Here is a 21379-nt window from a genome sequence, read left to right on the forward strand (position 1 = left end):
GCTGACACTGGTGTCGGTGCCTCGGCCCTGTCCATGATAGCTGAGGACAGTGGCGTAACTACTGCCCCCGCAGCCCCCACGGTGGCTTGGTGGCGCTGGGTAGCTTGGGGGTGATGGGGGCAGTAGTTACGCCACTCAGTGGCGGAACTCCCGTAACTACTGTCGCACCCCCTGCACCTTCCATTTGCCGGGCGCCCGCTGAGTGTGTTACCAGCAGGCGCCCGGCTCCTATTCAAACCCCCGGTGGCAGCCGGAGGATGGAGCTACCTCCGTCTTCCGGTTCCCGCAGGGCACTATGGGAATGACGCCATGACGTCACTCCCATAGTGCCAGGGACGGAGCTCAGGAGTGAGCTCCGGCTTCCGGGTCCCGCAGAGCACTATGAGAGTGACGTAATGACGTCTCTCCAATAGAGCAGAGGAGCGGACGCCGGGGATGGTCGGCAGCAGCACTGGAGGTGGGATAAAGGTAAGTGTATTTTTTTTTTTTTGGAGTGTGTTTGTGTGCGCGCAAGGGGGGGCAACTACAGGGGGCTTACTACTGGGGGCAACTACAAGGGGCTCACTACTGGGGGCAACTAGGTGCTCCGTCTTAGCTCCTCCTTCACTTTCTCCAGCTGCTTCTGCAAAAGCCTGATGAGGGGAATGACCTGACTCAAGCTGGCAGTGTCTGAACTGACTTCACGTGTGGCAAGTTCGAAGGGCTGGAGAACCTTGCACAACATGGAAATCATTCTCCACTGCGCTTGAGTCAGGTGCATACCCCCTCCTTTGCCTATGTCATAGGTGGATGTATAGGCTTGAATGGCCTTTTGCTGCTCCTCCATCCTCTGAAGCATATAGAGGGTTGAGTTCCACCACGTCACAACCTCTTGCTTCAGGTGATGGCGGGGCAGGTTTGAGTGTTTGCTGGCGCTCCAGTCTTCGGCACGCAGTCGCTGAATGGAGAAAGTGGACAGAAATTTTTCGGGCCACCCAAAGCGTCTCCTGCACGCCCCTGTCGCTTTTCAAAAAATTCTGCACCACCAAGTTTATTGTGTTAGCAAAACATGGGACGTGCTGGAATTTGCCCAGATGTAATGCCCGCACAATATTGGTGGCGTTGTCAGATATCACAAATCCCCAGGAGAGTCTAAGTGGGGTAAGCCACTGGGCGATGATTTCCCTCAGTTTCTCTAAGAGGTTGTCGGCAATGTGCCTCTTACTTAAACCGGTGATACACAGCGTAGCCTGCCTTGGAACGAGCTGGCGTTTCTGAGATGCTGCTACTGGCGATGCTGCTGCGTAAGGTGATACATCTACCCAGTGGGCTGTCACAGTCATATAGTCCTTAGTTTGCCCTGTTCCACTTGTCCACATGTCCGTGGTTAAGTGGACATTGGGTACAACCGCATTTTTCAGGACACTGAGGACACTTTTTCTGACGTTTCTGTACAGTCTCGGTATCGCCTGCCTAGTGAAGTGGAATCTAGATGGGATTTAGAACCGGGGACACACTACCTCCATCAATTGTCTAAATCCCACTGCACTAATGGCGGATACCGGACGCACGTCTAACACCAACATAGCAGTCAAGGCCTCAGTTATCCGTTTTGCTTCATGATGACTGCTGTCGTACTTCATCCTCCTCGCTAAGGACTGTTGGAGGGTCAATTGTTTAGTAAAAGTAGTGGTGTTCCTACTTCCTCTCTGGGATGATGAATGACTCCCAGCAGCAGCAGTAGGCGTAGCAATGCAGGATCCTCCTGAGGAATCCCGGATAGGAGAGTCAGTCATGCCAGTGACATGGCCTGCAGAACTACTTCCGATCCTGACTAAGGAGGAAATTGACGAGGAGGGAGTTGACGGTGTGGTTTGCAGGCGCTTGGATACAACAGGACAACGGGATTTAGGTGTCCCTGGACTGCTTACGGTCTTAGCCAAAGTTTCTGAACTTGACAGTAACTTTTTATGAACGCGCTGCAGGTGCCGTATAAGGGAGGATGTTCCTAGGTGGTTAACATCCCTACCCCTACTTATTTCACCTTTACATATGGTACATATGGCAAGACAGTTGTTGTCCGGATTTGGATAGAAATATTGCCAGACCAAAGAGGTGGAATGTTTGGTCTTCTACCGAGGCATGACCGTGATGGGCTTTTTCATCCCACGGACAACAACTGTTTCCACCGGAGCCTGATTTAAACAAACCACATCACCATCAGAATCCTTCTCTCCAACTTCCTCCTCAGCGCCAGCTACACCAGTATCCTCACCCTGTTGTACTTCAACAGTGACATCTTCAATTTGCATATCAGCAAGTGGACTGTGGGTGCTCCTTTCAGCACTTGCAGGGGGCGTGCAAATGGTGGAAAGAGCCACCTCTTCCCGTCCAGTGCTGGGAAGGTCAGGCATCGCAACCGCCACCACACTTGGACTCTCCTTGGGGATTTGTGATATCTTCTTAGAACGCACAGTTCTTCGCTGTGCTTTCGCCAGCTTAACTCGTTTGATTTTTTTAGCGGGAGGAGGGCTTCCATCGTCATGTGAAGCTGAACCACTAGTCATGAACATAGGGAAAGACCTTAGCTGTTCCTTGCCACTCCGTGTCGTAAATGGCATATTGGCAAGTTTACGTTTCTCCTCAGATGATTTAAATGTTTTTTTTAAGGTCATTTTCCTGAACTTTGTCATTTGGGATTGTATGTGCCCTCTACTATGACATTGGGCATCGGCCTTGGCAGACGACGTTGATGGCATGTTATCGTCTACGTCATGACTAGTGGCAGCAGCTTCAGCACTAGGAGGAAGTGGTTCTTGATCTTTCCCTATTTTATTTTTATCGGAAAAAGTTTGGTCCTCCATTTATGTCATATTGATATATACGTGCGGCTAAGGCGCACACAAACAGAAAATAATTTTTTATTTTTGTTGGAGACTAGTGCACTTTGTGGGTTACACCACCCTTTAACAGACAGACGCATGATTGTCGCTGCTGCTTTAAGTATGCACGTACAGTGCAGACAATTCACAAACACAGAAGAAAATGTTTTATTTTTGTTGGAGTGCACTTTGGGGGTTACACCACCCTTTAACAGACAGACGCACGCTTGGCGCTGCTGCTATGAGGATGCAGGTGCAGCTACAGCCCACACAATTCACAAAGACAGAAAAAAAAAGGATAATTTTTTATGTTTTGTGGAGTGGACTTTGAGGGTTACACCACCCTTTAACGGACAAGCCAGCCGGCCCTTTACTTATGGGACACAGGCGCACGCTTGGCGCTGCTCCTTTGTTGATGCACGTGCAGCCACAATGCACACAATTCACAAACACAGAAAATATTTTTTTATTTTGTTTGGAGTGCACTTTGGGGGTTACAGCACCCTTTAACGGTCAAGCCAGCCGGCCCTTTACTTATGACACAGGCGCACGCTTGGCGCTACCTTGTTGATGCACGTGCGGCTACTGCGCACACAATTCACAAACACAAAAAAATATATATTTTTATTTTTTTTGGAGTGCACTTTGGGGGTTACAGCACCCTTTAACGGTCAAGCCAGCCGGGCCCTTTACTTATGGGACACAGGCGCACACTTGGCGCTGCTCCTTTGTTGATGCACATGCAGCCACAGTGCACACAATTCACAAACACAGAAAATATTTTTTTATTTGCTTTGGAGTGTGCTTTGGGGGTTACAGCACCCTTTAGCGGTCAAGCCAGCCAGCCATTTACTTATGACACAGGCGCACGCTTGGCGCTACTTTGTTGATGCATGTGCGGCTACTGAGCACACAATTCACAAACACAGAAAAAAATATGAGATATGGTAAGAACTTACCCTTGTTATCTCTATTTCTACGAAGTCCATAGGGTTCCACAGGATACCTTGGGGGTATAGGTGTGACGTCAGTCGCTGGGCACCATAGAGTTAAGCTTTTCAGCCTCCCAGGATGCACTAGGGTCCCCCTCCTATACCCCGCCCCCGAGCCAAGGCACCTCAGTTAGTTATCAAGCCATAGGCCGGAGGAGGAGAAGGAAGAGAGAGAAAAAAGATCTGGACACATACAAGAATCACATTCTCACCAGAGGGAGACGGAAAACCGGTGACCAGAGCAAAGCCCATCTGCAGCACAGGTGCGACAGGGCGGGAGTCCTGTGGAACCCTATGGACTTCGTAGAAATAGAGATAACAAGGGTAAGTTCTTACCATATCTCATATTTTCTACTTCAGGGTCCATAGGGTATCCACAGGGTACCTTGGGGATGTCCCAAATCAGTATCCTTTAAGGGTGGGGACGCTCCTGTGCTGAAAGGAGAATCCGCCGCCCGAAGGAAGCATCCTGAGAGGCGAAGGTGTCAAACCTGTAATACCTCACGAAGGTATGGACAGAGGACCACGTAGCAGCCTTGCAGATCTGAACTGCCGAGGCACCACGTCGAGCTGCCCACGAAGGACCCACAGACCTAGTGGAATGAGCCTTCAGAGAAGGAGGGACCGGTAGGCCTTCATGAAGATAAGCTTCAGAATTAGCCATACGGATCCAGGCTGCCAAAGTTTGCTTTGAAGCAGGCCAACCCTTTTTACGGAAGCCATAGAGGACAAACAAAGCGTCCGACTTCCTAAACGAAGAAGTGCGGTCAACATAAGTCCTTAAGGCCCGCACAACATCCAAAGAGGCCTCACCCACGGAAAGACCCGGTGAGTTAAAGGCCGGAACAATGATTTCCTCGTTAACATGAAACTGGGAAACAACTTTGGGAAGAAACTCGGGCCGAGTGCGGAGCACTGCCCTGTTCCCATGAAAAACCAAGAAAGGGGGTCTACAAGAAAGAGCCCCTAACTCAGAAACATGTCTGGCCGAAGCAATGGCCAGAAGGAAAACAGTCTTAGCTGTTAGCCATTTAAGATCCACTGAGCCCAGTGGTTCAAACGGCGGTCCTTGGAGAGCCCTCAGGACCACAGCCAAATCCCAAGGCGCCACAGGTGGAACAAAGGGCGGCTGAATGCAGAGAACACCTTGCATAAAGGTGTGCACATCCGGGATTGTAGCAATCCTACGGTGAAACCAGACAGATAGGGCCGAAACCTGTACCTTCAAAGAAGCAAGGCGAAGCCCATGATCTAGTCCCGCTTGCAGGAAGGCGAGAATCCGAGACAGATGAAACTCCCGCGGTGCATAACCTCTCGGTCGACACCACTGGAAGAACGTATGCCACACGCGATGGTAAATCCTCGCGGAAGACGATTTCTGAGCTCGTAACATGGTACGCACCACAGAGCTGGAAAACCCCCGGGACCTCAGCATGGCCGTCTCAACAGCCACGCCGTCAAAGACAGCCGAGTCAGGTCCGGGTGAAGACAAGGACCCTGAGACAGAAGGTCCGGTCGTAGCGGCAACCGCAGAGGACTCTCCACGGACAGACCCTGAAGGTCTGAGAACCAGTGCCGTCTGGGCCACGCGGGAGCTATCAACAGGAGCGTCCCTCCTTCCTGTTTGAATTTCCGGATTACCCGTGGAAGAAGGGAGACCGGAGGGAACAGGTATGCGAACCGGAACGTCCACCGGACGGACAGAGCATCCACCAGAGACGCCCCTTCGTCTCTTGTGTGAGACCCGTACACCGGTAACTTGTTGTTGTGCCGGGACGCCATGAGGTCGATCTCTGGAAGACCCCACCTGTCCACCAGCAGTTGAAAAACGTCCAGGTGCAGGGACCATTCCCCCGGATGAACGTCCTGGCGACTTAGAAAGTCCGCCTCCCAATTTAGCACTCCCGGGATGAAGACCGCTGATATGACCGGAAGATTGCGCTCCGCCCAAACCAGGATCCGGGAGACCTCTACGAGAGCTGCCCGACTGCGAGTTCCTCCTTGCCTGTTTATGTAGGCCACGGTGGTAGCGTTGACCTGCACCGGGTGACCCTGGAGAAACCGCTGTGCCTGCTGGAGAGCATTGAAGACCGCACGGAGTTCCAAGATATTTATTGGAAGCTCCGCTTCTGTCGGCGTCCACCTGCCCTGGAACAAGTGTGGACCCGAAACTGCTCCCAGCCCCGAAGACTGGCGTCCGTTGTCAACAGGACCCAATTTGGAACCCAGAATGGACGTCCCTTGTTGAGGTGGGTCGTCTGTAACCACCACGCAAGGGACAGGCGAACCTCCGGGGTGATCACAATCGTCTGGGACTTCAGAGACTGAGGCAGCCCGTTCCACTTGGACAGGATCAGGTGCTGCAGAGGTCTGGAGTGAAACTGGGCGTATTCCACCATGTCGAACACCGACACCATGGAGCCCAGTAACCTCATCGCCGAGTGTAGGGACACCCGGCGGCTGTGCAGACAACTGCGCACCCTTGACTGTAAAGCAGAGATCTTGTCCTCCGTCACGAAGATCCTTTGCTGTCCCGAGTCCAATAAGGCTCCAAGATGCAGAATCCTCCGAGACGGGATTAGAGTGGACTTCTGCCAGTTGATTAGCCAGCCGTGCCGTTGCAGCAGTGCAATGATCAGGTCTAAGTGGCGTAACAGGAGCTCTGGAGATCCTGCCACCAATAACAGGTCGTCCAAGTACGGCAACATGCGGACTCCCTGCAGCCGCAGAGAAGCCGCCATGACCGCCATCACCTTGGTGAAAACACGTGGTGCTGTCGCCAGGCCAAAAGGTAACGCCCGAAACTGGAAGTGGTCGCTGTGGATTGCAAACCTGAGGAACTGTTGATGGCGCAAAAGAATAGGGACTTGCAGGTAAGCGTCCTGTATGTCCAATGACACCATGTAGTCCCCAGGTTCCAGCGCCAGAATGATGGACCGTAGGGTCTCCATCCGAAACTTCGGGACCCGCAAAGACTTGTTGAGTGCTTTGAGGTTGAGAATCGGACGATATGACCCATTGGGTTTCTGTACCAAAAATAGATTTGAATAGAAACCCTGGCCCCTCTGGGAGAATGGAACAGGCACTATAACTCCCGCCTGGAGCATAGTGTGCAATACCTTCCGCTGCTCCGTAGCCTTGTTCCGGTCTGATGGTAGACCCGTGGTGAAGAATCGAGCCGGGGGTCTGTGCCGGAAGGAGAGGGCGTATCCGTGGGAAACCACCTCCAGAACCCAAGTGTCTGTCGTAGTGGTCGACCAACACTGGGCGAACTGCAGCAGGCGGCCTCCCACCCTGGGATCCCCCAAAGGGAGGCCCGGACCGTCAGGCCGCAGGCTTGTCATCTGGCTTGGGGGCCGGACGTCTGGTACTCCATGTCTGCTTCCGGGGCTTGGCCGATTTCTTAGGACCAGCCTGTCGAGGAAACGACTGTGGCTTGGGCCTGCCCTGGGCCCTAGATGACCGAAAGGACGATGGTCCAGAACCAGAAGGAGCAGCGGCCGACGGGAGACAAGCCGATTTGGCTGCCGCCAGCGTGGCCACAATCTTATCCAGATCCGGACCGAAGAGAACTTCTCCGGTAAACGGCAACGCCTCCAGACCCTTTTTGGAATCTGCGTCCGCCTTCCAGGATCGCAACCACAAGGTGCGGCGAGCAGCTACCGCTGCTGAAGAAATCCTAGACACCAGAGTACTAATATCTAGGGCCGCCTCGTTGATGTAGGTGGCCGAATCACGGAGATTGCCAATCAACTCCACCTGTTCGGCCGGACAGTCGGAATCAAAAGAAGCCTCTAATGAATCCGCCCAGCGCTCCATCGCTCTGGCAACCCAGCAAATGGCCATAGCCGGCCGTGCTGCCCTCCCGCAAGGGAATAAGCGGACTTCAGGCAGATCTCCACCTTGCGGTCCATAGCATCCTTAAGGGAGGACATGGATGGCATCGGCAATGTGGCTATAAGGACAAGACGGGTCACGTGAGAATCCACCTGTGGAGGGGATTCCCACTTTGCAAAATAATTATCCGCGAACGGATAAGCCACCGCCAGGCGTCTCTGCGGCTGGTATCTATTGCCAGGCTGTTTCCACGCCTCCTCTAAATGGTCCACCAACTGACCCGAAAGAGGAAAGACTGTGGCATCGCCCTTCACATCTTTGAAAAAGGCATACTTAGATTTAGCCGCTGGGGGAACTTCGTCCTCAATCACCAAGGCTGTGCGGACCGCCCGAATAAGTCCAGGAATATATACTTTGGACTTAGCATCAGCGTCCTTAGTATGGAGAGGTTCCTGATCGTAAGGATCCAGAATCTCCCCATCATCAGACGTCCCCTCGTCATCCTCATAAGGAGCCGACAGAGACGCCACCGGCCGTTTATGCGGCCGCATCACAGACTCCCCTTGCAACACATCCGACAAGTGCTGTACAGAACTCGTCAGGGAGTTAACCCATGCTGGCTCCTGAGAAACCAGGAGCGGGGAAATAGGGAGACTGTGGGGTACCACCAATTGTCGTGGGAAACCCTGCATGGGTGACGACACCACTGACTGCTGGGATAAACCCATCGGTGTAAACGCGGGCTGCGGAGCTAACTGGCCCACTAAGGCTGTAAGCGCCTGAGCGAAACAAGCCCAGGGCGGCTCCTGTATCGGTGCTGTAACCGTAAGAGGCCGCGCCATGGACAAACACTGCCGGCAAAGGCCCTCCGTGCTACCCTCCCCCTCCGCTAACGGTACTTTACACGTAGTACACTGTAGCTGGAGGGGAAAATCACTTTCGGACATGATGGCACCACGTATGTGACCTCTCTCACCAATTATAACTTAAATAGGAGAGAGACCACCCTGCAGCACCGCACCGCAAGGGCTTAGCAGAAAGAACAGGGACAGTAATAAAGCTGACAGTTTAGAGAAAAGCTACAGGCAGCAGCGCTAGCACAGTCACATACAATGCAAAGAAAATCAATTCCTGCACTAACAGCACTGATCACTCAACTACGCAGACACAGGGCCTGGTAGGACACAGCGCTGCATACACAGACCTGACCACAGCGGAGGAGAGGTATGCGGGGGGACCGAGACCACGATGCTTCCGTCCAGCGCTTCCAGCAGCGTTCACCATGCGTTCTGGAGAAGATGATCGCCGAGGAGCAGAGAGGAGGCTGGCCTGGGGGAGGAGCGCTGCCACAGGACCAGTCGGCAGCGTGCAGAGAGGGCTGTGTGCAGCGGGGGAGGCGCCGGCTGTGAGACAGGGAAGGCGCGCTCCCCTGGCATGCATTTAACCCCTGGGACGCCGCAGTGCTACCGCTCTGCTGCGGTCCGCTGTCCCAGGGGGTAGTGGAAAGCGCAGGTTGGTCGCCTGGCTCCACGCTGCAGCCAGTCCCCAGGGAGCCCCCTGCATGGGGACTTAGGACCATGTGACCAGCGGGGACCCACCGCGGGACCCCGCTGCTTACCTTTGTCCCCCTTGGATCCGGCAATGGTCCGGAACATCTGGGGACACCGCTAGCTGTGACCCCAGATGCTCACCAGCATCCCCGGATCGGTACCGGCGTTCTGGTACCGGCGGGGGTGTAGGGAAGACAGCATGGACGTCAGGACTGACTATCCATACTGTACATCCAGATGTGCAGCCACAGCTGCACTGAAGAAAGCTTCAGGGGCTCTTCTAGCCCCCACTCCGACAGGTGCACCCGACGCCGGCCGGGCACCAAACTAAACTGAGGTGCCTTGGCTCGGGGGCGGGGAATAGGAGGGGGACCCTAGTGCATCCTGGGAGGCTGAAAAGCTTAACTCTATGGTGCCCAGCGACTGACGTCACACCTATACCCCCAAGGTATCCTGTGGATACCCTATGGACCCTGAAGTAGAAATATTTATTTTTTTTGCACTTGGGGGGCGCACCCCTGATGGACAGAGCACCCCCTGGACAACACTACAGCACCCATTTAGGACTGGGACACTGCACAGGACTTTGGAGTGGACACAGCCCCAATGGACAACAGCAGCACAGCACAACACAGCCAGCCCCTATGGACTTTGGAGGAGTGGACACAGCCTCTATGGACAACAGCAGCACAGCACAACACAGCCAGCCCCTATGGACTTTGGGGGAGTGGACACAGCCCCCATGGACAAAAGCAGCACAGCGCAGCACAGCACAGCACTACACTACACAGCCCAGGAAGCCCTAACTCCCACCCTCCCTCTTCACTGTCCACAGCCGAGTGAGAAAATGGCGCAGACGCGGGTACCATATATAGAATCCAAAACCCGCAAGACCCGGAAGGCGGGATGATGACGTTTTGCCTCGATTTCAGATCCAAGTCAGGCGGGAAAAGTCGAGCCTGACTCGGATCGGCCTCGGATCGGGGGGGCTCGGGGGGCTTCGGATTTCAGAAATCTGAACCTGCTCACCCCTAATATATACACACTAACACATAGACATATACAGTACATACACATATATACACACTAACACACAGACATATACAGTACATACATATATATTCACACATACATATACAGTACATACACATATATACACACTAACACACAGACATATACAGTACATACACATATATTCACACATACATATACAGTACATACACATATATACACACTAACACACAGACATATACTGTACATACACATATATACACACTAACACACAGACATATACAGTACATACACATACATATACAGTATATACACACTAACACACAAATACAGTACATACACATATATACACACTAACATATATATATATATATACACACTAACACATACATATACATTACATACACATATATACACACTAACACACAGACATATACAGTACATACACATATATTCACATAGACATATACAGTACATACACATATATACACACACTAACACATACATATGCAGTACATACACATATATACACACTAACACACAGACATATACAGTACATACACATATATTCACATAGACATATACAGTACATACACATATATACACACACTAACACATACATATGCAGTACATACACATATATACACACTAACACACAGACATATACAGTACATACACATATATACACACTAACACACAGACATATACAGTACATACACATATATTCACATAGACATATACAGTAAATACACATATATACACACACTAACACATACATATGCAGTACATACACATATATACACACTAACACACAGACATATACAGTACATACACACACTAACACATACATATACAGTACATACACATATATACACACTAACACATACATATACAGTACATACACATATATACACACTAACACACAGACATATACAGTACATACACATATATAGACATATACAGTACATACACATATATACACAGACATATACAGTACATACACATATATACACAGACATATATACACATAAACATATACAGTATATACACATATATACACACTTACACAGACATATACAGTACATACACATATATACACACTAACACATACATATACAGTACATACACACTAACACATATACAGTACATACACATATATACACACTAACACACAGACATATACAGTACATACACATATATACACATAGACATATACAGTACATACACATATATACACACTTACACAGACATATACAGTACATACACATAAATACACACTAACACACCGACATATACAGTACATACACATATATACACATAGACATATACAGTACATACACATATATACACACTTACACAGACATATACAGTACATACACATATATACACACCAACACACCGACATATACAGTACATACACATATATACACACTAACACACAGATATATACAGTACATACACATATATACACACTAACACACAGACATATACACAGTACATACACATATATACACACTAACACACAGACATATACAGTAGATACACATATATACACACTAACACACAGACATATACCGTACATACACATATATACACACTAACACACAAATACAGTACATACACATATATACACTCTAACACATACATATACAGTACATACACATATACAGTACATACACATATATACACACTAACACATACACATACATATACAGTACATACACATATATACACACTAACACATACATATACAGTACTTACACATATATACACACTAACACATACATATACAGTACATACACATATATTCACATAGACATATACAGTACATACACATATATACACACACTAACACATACATATACAGTACATACACATATATACACACTAACACACAGACATATACAGTACATACACACACTAACACATACATATACAGTACATACACATATATACACACTAACACATACATATACAGTACATACACACTAACACATACATATACAGTACATACACATATATACACACTAACACAGACATATACAGTACATACACATATATACACATAGACATATACAGTACATACACATATATACACAGACATATACAGTACATACACATATATACACACTAACACACAGATATATACAGTACATACACATATATACACACTAACACATAGACATATACAGTACATACACATATATACACACTAACACACAGATATGTACAGTACATACTAGGGGTGAGCGGATTCGGATTTCTGAAATCCGAACCCCTCCGAGCCCCCCTGATCCGAGGCCGATCCGAGTCAGGCTCGACTTTCCCGCCTGACTCGGATCTGAAATCGAGGCAAAAAGTCATCATCCCGCCTTCCGGGTCTCGCGGGTTTTGGATCCTATATAAGGTACCCGCGTCGGCGCCATTTTCTCACTCGGCTGTGGACAGTGAAGAGGGAGGGTGGGAGTTAGGGCTGGCTGGGCTGTGTAGTGCAGTGTAGTGTTGCGCTGTGCTGCTGTTGTCCATAGGGGCTGTGTCCACTACTTCAAAGTCCATAGGGGCTGGCTGGACTGTGTTGTGCAGTCAGTTGTCCATAGGGGCTGTGTCCACTCCAAAGTCCTGTGCAGTGTTCCAATCCTAAAGCGGTGCTGTAGTGTTGTCCAGGGGGTGATCTGTCCGTCGGGGGTGCTCCCCCCAAGTGCAAAAAAATAATAATATTTTTTCTGTGTTTGTGAATTGTGTGCACTGTGGCTGCACGTGCATCAACAAAGCAGTGCCAAGCGTGCGCCTGTGTCCCATAAATAAAGGGCCGGCTGGATTGACCGCTAAAGTGTGCTGTAATCCCCAAAGGGCACTCCAAACAAAATAAAAAAATATATTTTTTTGTGTTTGTGAATTGTGTGCGCAGTAGCCGCACGTGCATCAACAAAGTAGTGCCAAGCGTGCGCCTGTGTCCCATAAATAAAGGGCCGGCTGGATTGACCGCTAAAGGGTGCTGTAACCCCCAAAGGGCACTCCAAACAAAATAAAAATATATATTTTTTTGTGTTTGTGAATTGTGTGTGCAGTAGCCGCACGTGCATCAACAAAGTAGTGCCAAGCGTGCGCCTGTGTCCCATAAATAAAGGGCCGGCTGGATTGACCACTAAAGGGTGCTGTAACCCCCAAAGGGCACTCCAAAGAAAATAAAAAATTTTTTTCTGTGTTTGTGAATTGTGTGCACTGTGGCTGCACGTGCATCAACAAAGGAGCAGCGCCAAGCGTGCGCCTGTGTCCTATAAGTAAAGGGCCGGCTGGCTCATTTCTTAAAGGGTGGTGTAACCCACAAAGTGCACTACTCTCCAGCAAAAATAAAAAAATATTTTCTGTGTTTGTGTGCGCCTTAGCCGCACGTATATATCAATATAACATAAATGGAGGACCAAACTTTCTCCGATAAAAATAAAATAGGGAAAGATCAAGAACCACTTCCTCCTAGTGCTGTTGCTGCTGCTGGGAGTTGTTCATCATCCCAGAGAGGAAGTAGGAACACCACTACTTTTACTAAACAATTGACCCTCCAACAGTCCCTAGCGAGGAGGATGAAGTATGACAGCAGTCATCCTGAAGCAAAACGTATAACTGAGGCCTTGACTGCTATGTTGGTGTTAGACGTGCGTCCGGTATCCGCCATTAGTGCAGTGGGATTTAGACAATTGATGGAGGTAGTTTGTCCCCGGTTCCAAATCCCGTCTAGATTCCACCTGCATCCTCAAAGCAGCAGCGACAAGCGTGCGTCTGTATGTTAAAGGGTGGTGTAACCCTCAAAGTGCGCTCCACAAACAATAAAAAAAAAATTCTTTTTTTTTCTGTCTTTGTGAAATGTGTGGGCCGCACCTGCATCCTTAAAGCAGCAGCGACAAGCGTGCATCTGTCTGTTAAAGGATTACATCGGTGACAGCATCCAAGTAGGCATGTCAGACAGTCTGTACCTGTACTGGCAGGAAAAAGAGGCAATTTGGAGGTCCCTGTACAAACTGGCTCTATTTTACCTGAGTTGCCCCCCCTCCAGTGTGTACTCCGAAAGAGTGTTTAGTGCAGCCGGGAACCTTGTCAGCGAAAGGTGTAGGAGGTTGCTTCCACAAAATGTGGAGAAGATGATGTTCATCAAAATGAATTATCAACTCTTCCAGGGAGACCAGCCTCCAGAACGTACAGAGGGACCTGTGGTTGTTGATTCCAGCGGGGAGGATGTGAGGATGAAGATGTACACAACACTGAAGAGGGTGAGGAATCGGTGGATGCGGAGGATGAGGACGACATCTTGCCTCCGTAGAGCCAGTTTGTGCAGGGACACATTAATTGCCAGCTTGTTTTGTGGGGGCCCAAACGAACCAATCATTTCAGCCACAGTCGTGTGGCAGACAATGGCACTGAAATGTTTGGTTTGTTAAAGTGTGCATGTCCTGTTTATACAACATAAGGGTGGGTGGGAGGGCCCAAGGACAATTCCATCTTGCACCTCTTTTTTTTCTTTGCATTATGTACTGTTTGGGGCCTAGTTTTTCAAACTGCCATCCTGTCTGCCACTGCAGTGTCACTCCTAGATGGACCACGTGTTTGTGCCGCCCACTCGTATCTCTTAGCATAGTCATCCAGCTACCTCGGTGCAACCTTTTGGACATAAAAACACTATTGTGAGGTGTTCAGAATAGACTGGAAATGAGTGGAAATTAAGGTTATTGAGGTTAATAATAGCATAGGAGCAGAAAAACCTACAAATTCTGTGATTTTAGCTGTTTTTATGCTTTTTTAGAAAAAAATACAGATCCAAAACACAAAACCCAGAACCCAAAACACGGAAGGGTGGTTTTGGCAAAACCAATCCAGATCCAAAACACGAAGAAAGATCCAGATCCAAAACACAAAACACGAAAAGTGGCCGGTGCACACACCTACTACATACACACTAACACATACATATACAGTACATACACATATATACACACTAACAGACATATACCGTACATACACATATATACACACTAACACACAGACATATACCGTACATACACATATATACACACTAACACACAGACATATACAGTACATACACATATATACACACAGACATATACAGTACATACACATATATACACACTAACACACAGACATATACCGTACATACACATATATACACACTAACACACAGACATATACAGTACATACACATATATACACACTAACACACAGACATATACAGTACATACACATATATACACTCTAAAACACAGACATATACAGTACTTACACACTAACACACAGACATATACCGTGCATACACATATATACACACTAACACACAGACATATACAGTACATACACACTAACACACAGACATATACTGTACATACACATATATACACACTAACACACAGACATATACAGTACATACACATATATACACACAGACATATACAGTACATACACATATATACACACTAACACAGACATATACAGTACATACACATATATACACACTAACACACAGACATATACAGTACATACACATATATACACACTAACACACAGACATATACAGTACATACACATATATACACACTAACACACAGACATATACAGTACATACAGATATATACACGCTAACACACAGACATATACCGTACATACACATATATACACACTAGCACACAGACATATACCGTACATACACATATATACACACTAGCACACAGACATATACCGTACATACTAGGGGTGAGCGGGTTCGGATTTCTGAAATCCGAACCCCCCCGAGCCCCCCCGATCCGAGTCCGATCCGAGTCAGGCTCGACTTTTCCCGCCTGACTCGGATCTGACATCGAGGCAAAACATCATCATCCCGCCTTCCGAGTCTCGCGGGTTTTGGATCCTATATAAGGTACCCGCGTCGGCGCCATTTTCTCACTCGGCTGTGGACAGTGAAGAGGGAGGGTGGGAGTTAGTGCTGTGTAGTGTAGTGTAGTGTAGTGCTGCTGTTGTCCACTACTTCAAAGTCCATAGGGGCTGGCTGTGTTGTGCTGTGCTGCTGTTGTTAATAGGGGCTGTGTCCACTACTTCAAAGTCCATAGGGGCTGGCTGGACTGTGTTGTGCAGTCAGTTCTCCATAGGGGCTGTGTCCACTCCAAAGTCCTGTGCAGTGTCCCAGTCCTAAAGGGGTGCTGTAGTGTTGTCCAGGGGGTGCTCTGTCCATCAGGGGTGCTCCCCCCAAGTGCTAAAAAAATAATATATTTTCTGTGTTTGTGAATTGTGTGCGCAGTAGCCGCACGTGCATCAACAAAGTAGTGCCAAGCGTGCGCCTGTGTCATAAGTAAAGGGCCGGCTGGCTTGACCGTTAAGGGTGCTGTAACCCCCGAAAGTACACTCCAGTCCAAACCAAAAAAAAAAATATTTTCTGTGTTTGTGAATTGTGTGCGCAGTAGCCGCACGTGCATCAACAAAGTAGTGCCAAGCGTGCGCCTGTGTCATAAGTAAAGGGCCGGCTGGCTTGACCGTTAAGGGTGCTGTAACCCCCGAAAGTACACTCCAGTCCAAACCTAAAAAAAAATTATTTTCTGTGTTTGTGAATTGTGTGCGCAGTAGCCGCACGTGCATCAACAAAGTAGTGCCAAGCGTGCGCCTGTGTCATAAGTAAAGGGCCAGCTGGCTTGACCGTTAAAGGGTGCTGTAACCCCCGAAAGTACACTCCAGTCCAAACCAAAAAAAAATTATTTTCTGTGTTTGTGAATTGTGTGCGCAGTAGCCGCACGTGCATCAACAAAGTAGTGCCAAGCGTGCGCCTGTGTCATAAGTAAAGGGCCGGCTGGCTTGACCGTTAAGGGTGCTGTAACCCCTGAAAGTACACTCCAGTCCAAACCTAAAAAAAAATTATTTTCTGTGTTTGTGAATTGTGTGCGCAGTAGCCGCACGTGCATCAACAAAGTAGTGCCAAGCGTGCGCCTGTGTCATAAGTAAAGGGCCGGCTGGCTTGACCGTTAAGGGTGCTGTAACCCCCGAAAGTACACTCCAGTCCAAACCAAAAAAAAAATTATTTTCTGTGTTTGTGAATTGTGTGCGCAGTAGCCGCACGTGCATCAACAAAGTAGTGCCAAGCGTGCGCCTGTGTCATAAGTAAAGGGCCGGCTGGCTTGACCGTTAAGGGTGCTGTAACCCCCGAAAGTACACTCCAGTCCAAACCAAAAAAAAAATTATTTTCTGTGTTTGTGAATTGTGTGCGCAGTAGCCGCACGTGCATCAACAAAGTAGTGCCAAGCGTGCGCCTGTGTCATAAGTAAAGGGCCGGCTGGCTTGACCGTTAAGGGTGCTGTAACCCCCGAAAGTACACTCCAGTCCAAACCAAAAAAAAAATTATTTTCTGTGTTTGTGAATTGTGTGCGCAGTAGCCGCACGTGCATCAACAAAGTAGTGCCAAACGTGCGCCTGTGTCATAAGTAAAGGGCCAGCTGGCTTGACCGTTAAGGGTGCTGTAACCCCCGAAAGTACACTCCAGTCCAAACCAAAAAAAAAATTATTTTCTGTGTTTGTGAATTGTGTGCGCAGTAGCCGCACGTGCATCAACAAAGTAGTGCCAAGCGTGCGCCTGTGTCATAAGTAAAGGGCCGGCTGGCTTGACCGTTAAGGGTGCTGTAACCCCCGAAAGTACACTCCAGTCCAAACCAAAAAAAAAATTATTTTCTGTGTTTGTGAATTGTGTGCGCAGTAGCCGCACGTGCATCAACAAAGTAGTGCCAAGCGTGCGCCTGTGTCATAAGTAAAGGGCCGGCTGGCTTGACCGTTAAGGGTGCTGTAACCCCCGAAAGTACACTCCAGTCCAAACCTAAAAAAAAATTATTTTCTGTGTTTGTGAATTGTGTGCGCAGTAGCCGCACGTGCATCAACAAAGTAGTGCCAAGCGTGCGCCTGTGTCATAAGTAAAGGGCCGGCTGGCTTGACCGTTAAAGGGTGCTGTAACCTCCGAAAGTACACTCCAGTCCAAACCAAAAAAAAATTATTTTCTGTGTTTGTGAATTGTGTGCGCAGTAGCCGCACGTGCATCAACAAAGTAGTGCCAAGCGTGCGCCTGTGTCATAAGTAAAGGGCCGGCTGGCTTGACCGTTAAGGGTGCTGTAACCCCCGAAAGTACACTCCAGTCCAAACCTAAAAAAAAATTATTTTCTGTGTTTGTGAATTGTGTGCGCAGTAGCCGCACGTGCATCAACAAAGTAGTGCCAAGAGTGCGCCTGTGTCATAAGTAAAGGGCCGGCTGGCTTGACCGTTAAAGGGTGCTGTAACCCCCGAAAGTACACTCCAGTCCAAACCAAAAAAAAATTATTTTCTGTGTTTGTGAATTGTGTGCGCAGTAGCCGCACGTGCATCAACAAAGTAGTGCCAAGCGTGCGCCTGTGTCATAAGTAAAGGGCCGGCTGGCTTGACCGTTAAAGGGTGCTGTAACCCCTGAAAGTACACTCCAGTCCAAACCAAAAAAAAATTATTTTCTGTGTTTGTGAATTGTGTGCGCAGTAGCCGCACGTGCATCAACAAAGTAGTGCCAAGAGTGCGCCTGTGTCATAAGTAAAGGGCCGGCTGGCTTGACCGTTAAAGGGTGCTGTAACCCACAAAGTACACTCCAGTCCAAACCAAAAAAAAAATTATTTTCTGTGTTTAGCCGCACGTATATATCAAATCGATATAACATAAATGGAGGACCAAACTTTCTCCGATAAAAATAAAATAGAGAAAGATCAAGAACCACTTCCTCCTAGTGCTGAAGCTGCTGCCACTAGTCATGACATAGACGATAACATGCCATCAACGTCGTCTGCCAAGGCCGATGCCCAATGTCATAGTAGAGGGCACATACAATCCCAAATGGCAAAGTTCAGGAAAATGACCTTGAAAAAGACATTTAAATCAGCTGAAGAGAAACGTAAACTTGCCAATATGCCATTTACGACACGGAGTGGCAAGGAACGGCTAAGGTCGATCCCTAGTATGTTCATGACTAGTGGTTCAGCTTCACATGACGATGGAAGCACTCCTCCCACTAAAAAAATCAAAAGAGTTAAGCTGGCAAAAGCACAGCGAAGAACTGTGCTTTCTAAGAAGATATCACAAATCCCCAAGGAGAGTCCAAGTGTGGTGGTGGTTGCGATGCCTGACCTTCCCAGCACTGGACGGGAAGAGGTGGCTCTTTCCACCATTTGCACGCCCCCTGCAAGTGCTGAAAGGAGCACCCACAGTCCACTTGCTGATATGCAAATTGAAGATGTCACTGTTGAAGTACAACAGGATGAGGATACTGGTGTAGCTGGCGCTGAGGAGGAAGTTGGCGAGGAGGATTCTGATGGTGATGTGGTTTGTTTAAATCAGGCTCCGGGGGAGACAGTTGTTGTCCGTGGGATGAAAAAGCCCATCACGGTCATGCCTGGGCAGAAGACCAAACATTCCACCTCTTTGGTCTGGCAATATTTCTATCCAAATCCGGACAACAACTGTCTTGCCATATGTACCATATGTAAAGGTGAAATAAGTAGGGGTAGGGACGTCAACCACCTAGGAACATCCTCCCTTATACGGCACCTGCAGCGCGTTCATAAAAAGTTACTGTCAAGTTCAGAAACTTTGGCTCAGACCGTAAGCAGTCCAGGGACACCTAAATCCCGTTGTCCTGTTGTATCCAAGCGCCTGCAAACCACACCGTCAACTCCCTCCTCGTCAATTTCCTCCTTAGTCAGGATCGGAAGTAGTCCTGCAGGCCATATCACTGGCATGACTGACTCTCCTATCCGGGATTCCTCCGGAGGATCCTGCATTGCTACGCCTACTGCTGCCGCTGCTGCTGTTGCTGCTGCTGCTGGGAGTCGTTCATCATCCCAGAGAGGAAGTAGGAACACCACTACTTTTACTAAACAATTGACCCTCCAACAGTCCTTAGCGAGGAGGATGAAGTACGACAGCAGTCATCCTGAAGCAAAACGTATAACTGAGGCCTTGACTGCTATGTTGGTGTTAGACGTGCGTCCGGTATCCGCCATTAGTGCAGTGGGATTTAGACAATTGATGGAGGTAGTGTGTCCCCGGTTCCAAATCCCGTCTAGATTCCACTTCACTAGGCAGGCGATACCGAGACTGTACAGAAACGTCAGAAAAAGTGTCCTCAGTGTCCTGAAAAATGCCGTTGTACACAATGTCCACTTAACCACGGACATGTGGACAAGTGGAACAGGGCAGACTAAGGACTATATGACTGTGACAGCCCACTGGGTAGATGTATCACCTTACGCAGCAACAGCAGCAGCGTCACCAGTAGCAGCATCTCAGAAACGCCAGCTCGTTACAAGGCAGGCTACGCTGTGTATCACCGGTTTCAGTAAGAGGCACACCGCCGACAACCTCTTAGAGAAACTGAGGGAAATCATCGCCCAGTGGCTTACCCCACTTAGACTCTCCTGGGGATTTGTGATATCTGACAACGCCACCAATATTGTGCGGGCATTACATCTGGGCAAATTCCAGCACGTCCCATGTTTTGCTCACACAATAAACTTGGTGGTGCAGAATTTTCTGAAAAGCGACAGGGGCGTGCAGGAGACGCTTTGGGTGGCCCGAAAAATTTCTGGCCACTTTCGCCATTCAGCGACTGCGTGCCGAAGACTGGAGCGCCAGCAAACACTCTTGAACCTGCCCCGCCATCACCTGAAGCAAGAGGTTGTGACGCGGTGGAACTCAACCCTCTATATGCTTCAGAGGATGGAGGAGCAGCAAAAGGCCATACAAGCCTATACATCCACCTATGACATAGGCAAAGGAGGGGGTATGCACCTGACTCAAGCGCAGTGGAGAATGATTTCCGTGTTGTGCAAGGTTCTTCAGCCCTTCGAACTTGCCACACGTGAAGTCAGTTCAGACACTGCCAGCTTGAGTCAGGTCATTCCCCTCATCAGGCTTTTGCAGAAGCAGCTGGAGAAAGTGAAGGAGGAGCTAAGACGGAGCGATTCCGCTCGGCATGTGGGACTTGTGGATGAAGCCCTTCATTCGCTTTGCCAGGATTCCAGGGTGGTCAATCTGTTGAAATCAGACCACTACATTTTGGCCACCGTGCTCGATCCTA

Source organism: Taudactylus pleione, unplaced genomic scaffold (assembly GCF_031769625.1).
Source record: "Taudactylus pleione unplaced genomic scaffold, aTauple2 ptg000433l, whole genome shotgun sequence".
Classification (NCBI taxonomy): domain Eukaryota; kingdom Metazoa; phylum Chordata; class Amphibia; order Anura; family Myobatrachidae; genus Taudactylus; species Taudactylus pleione.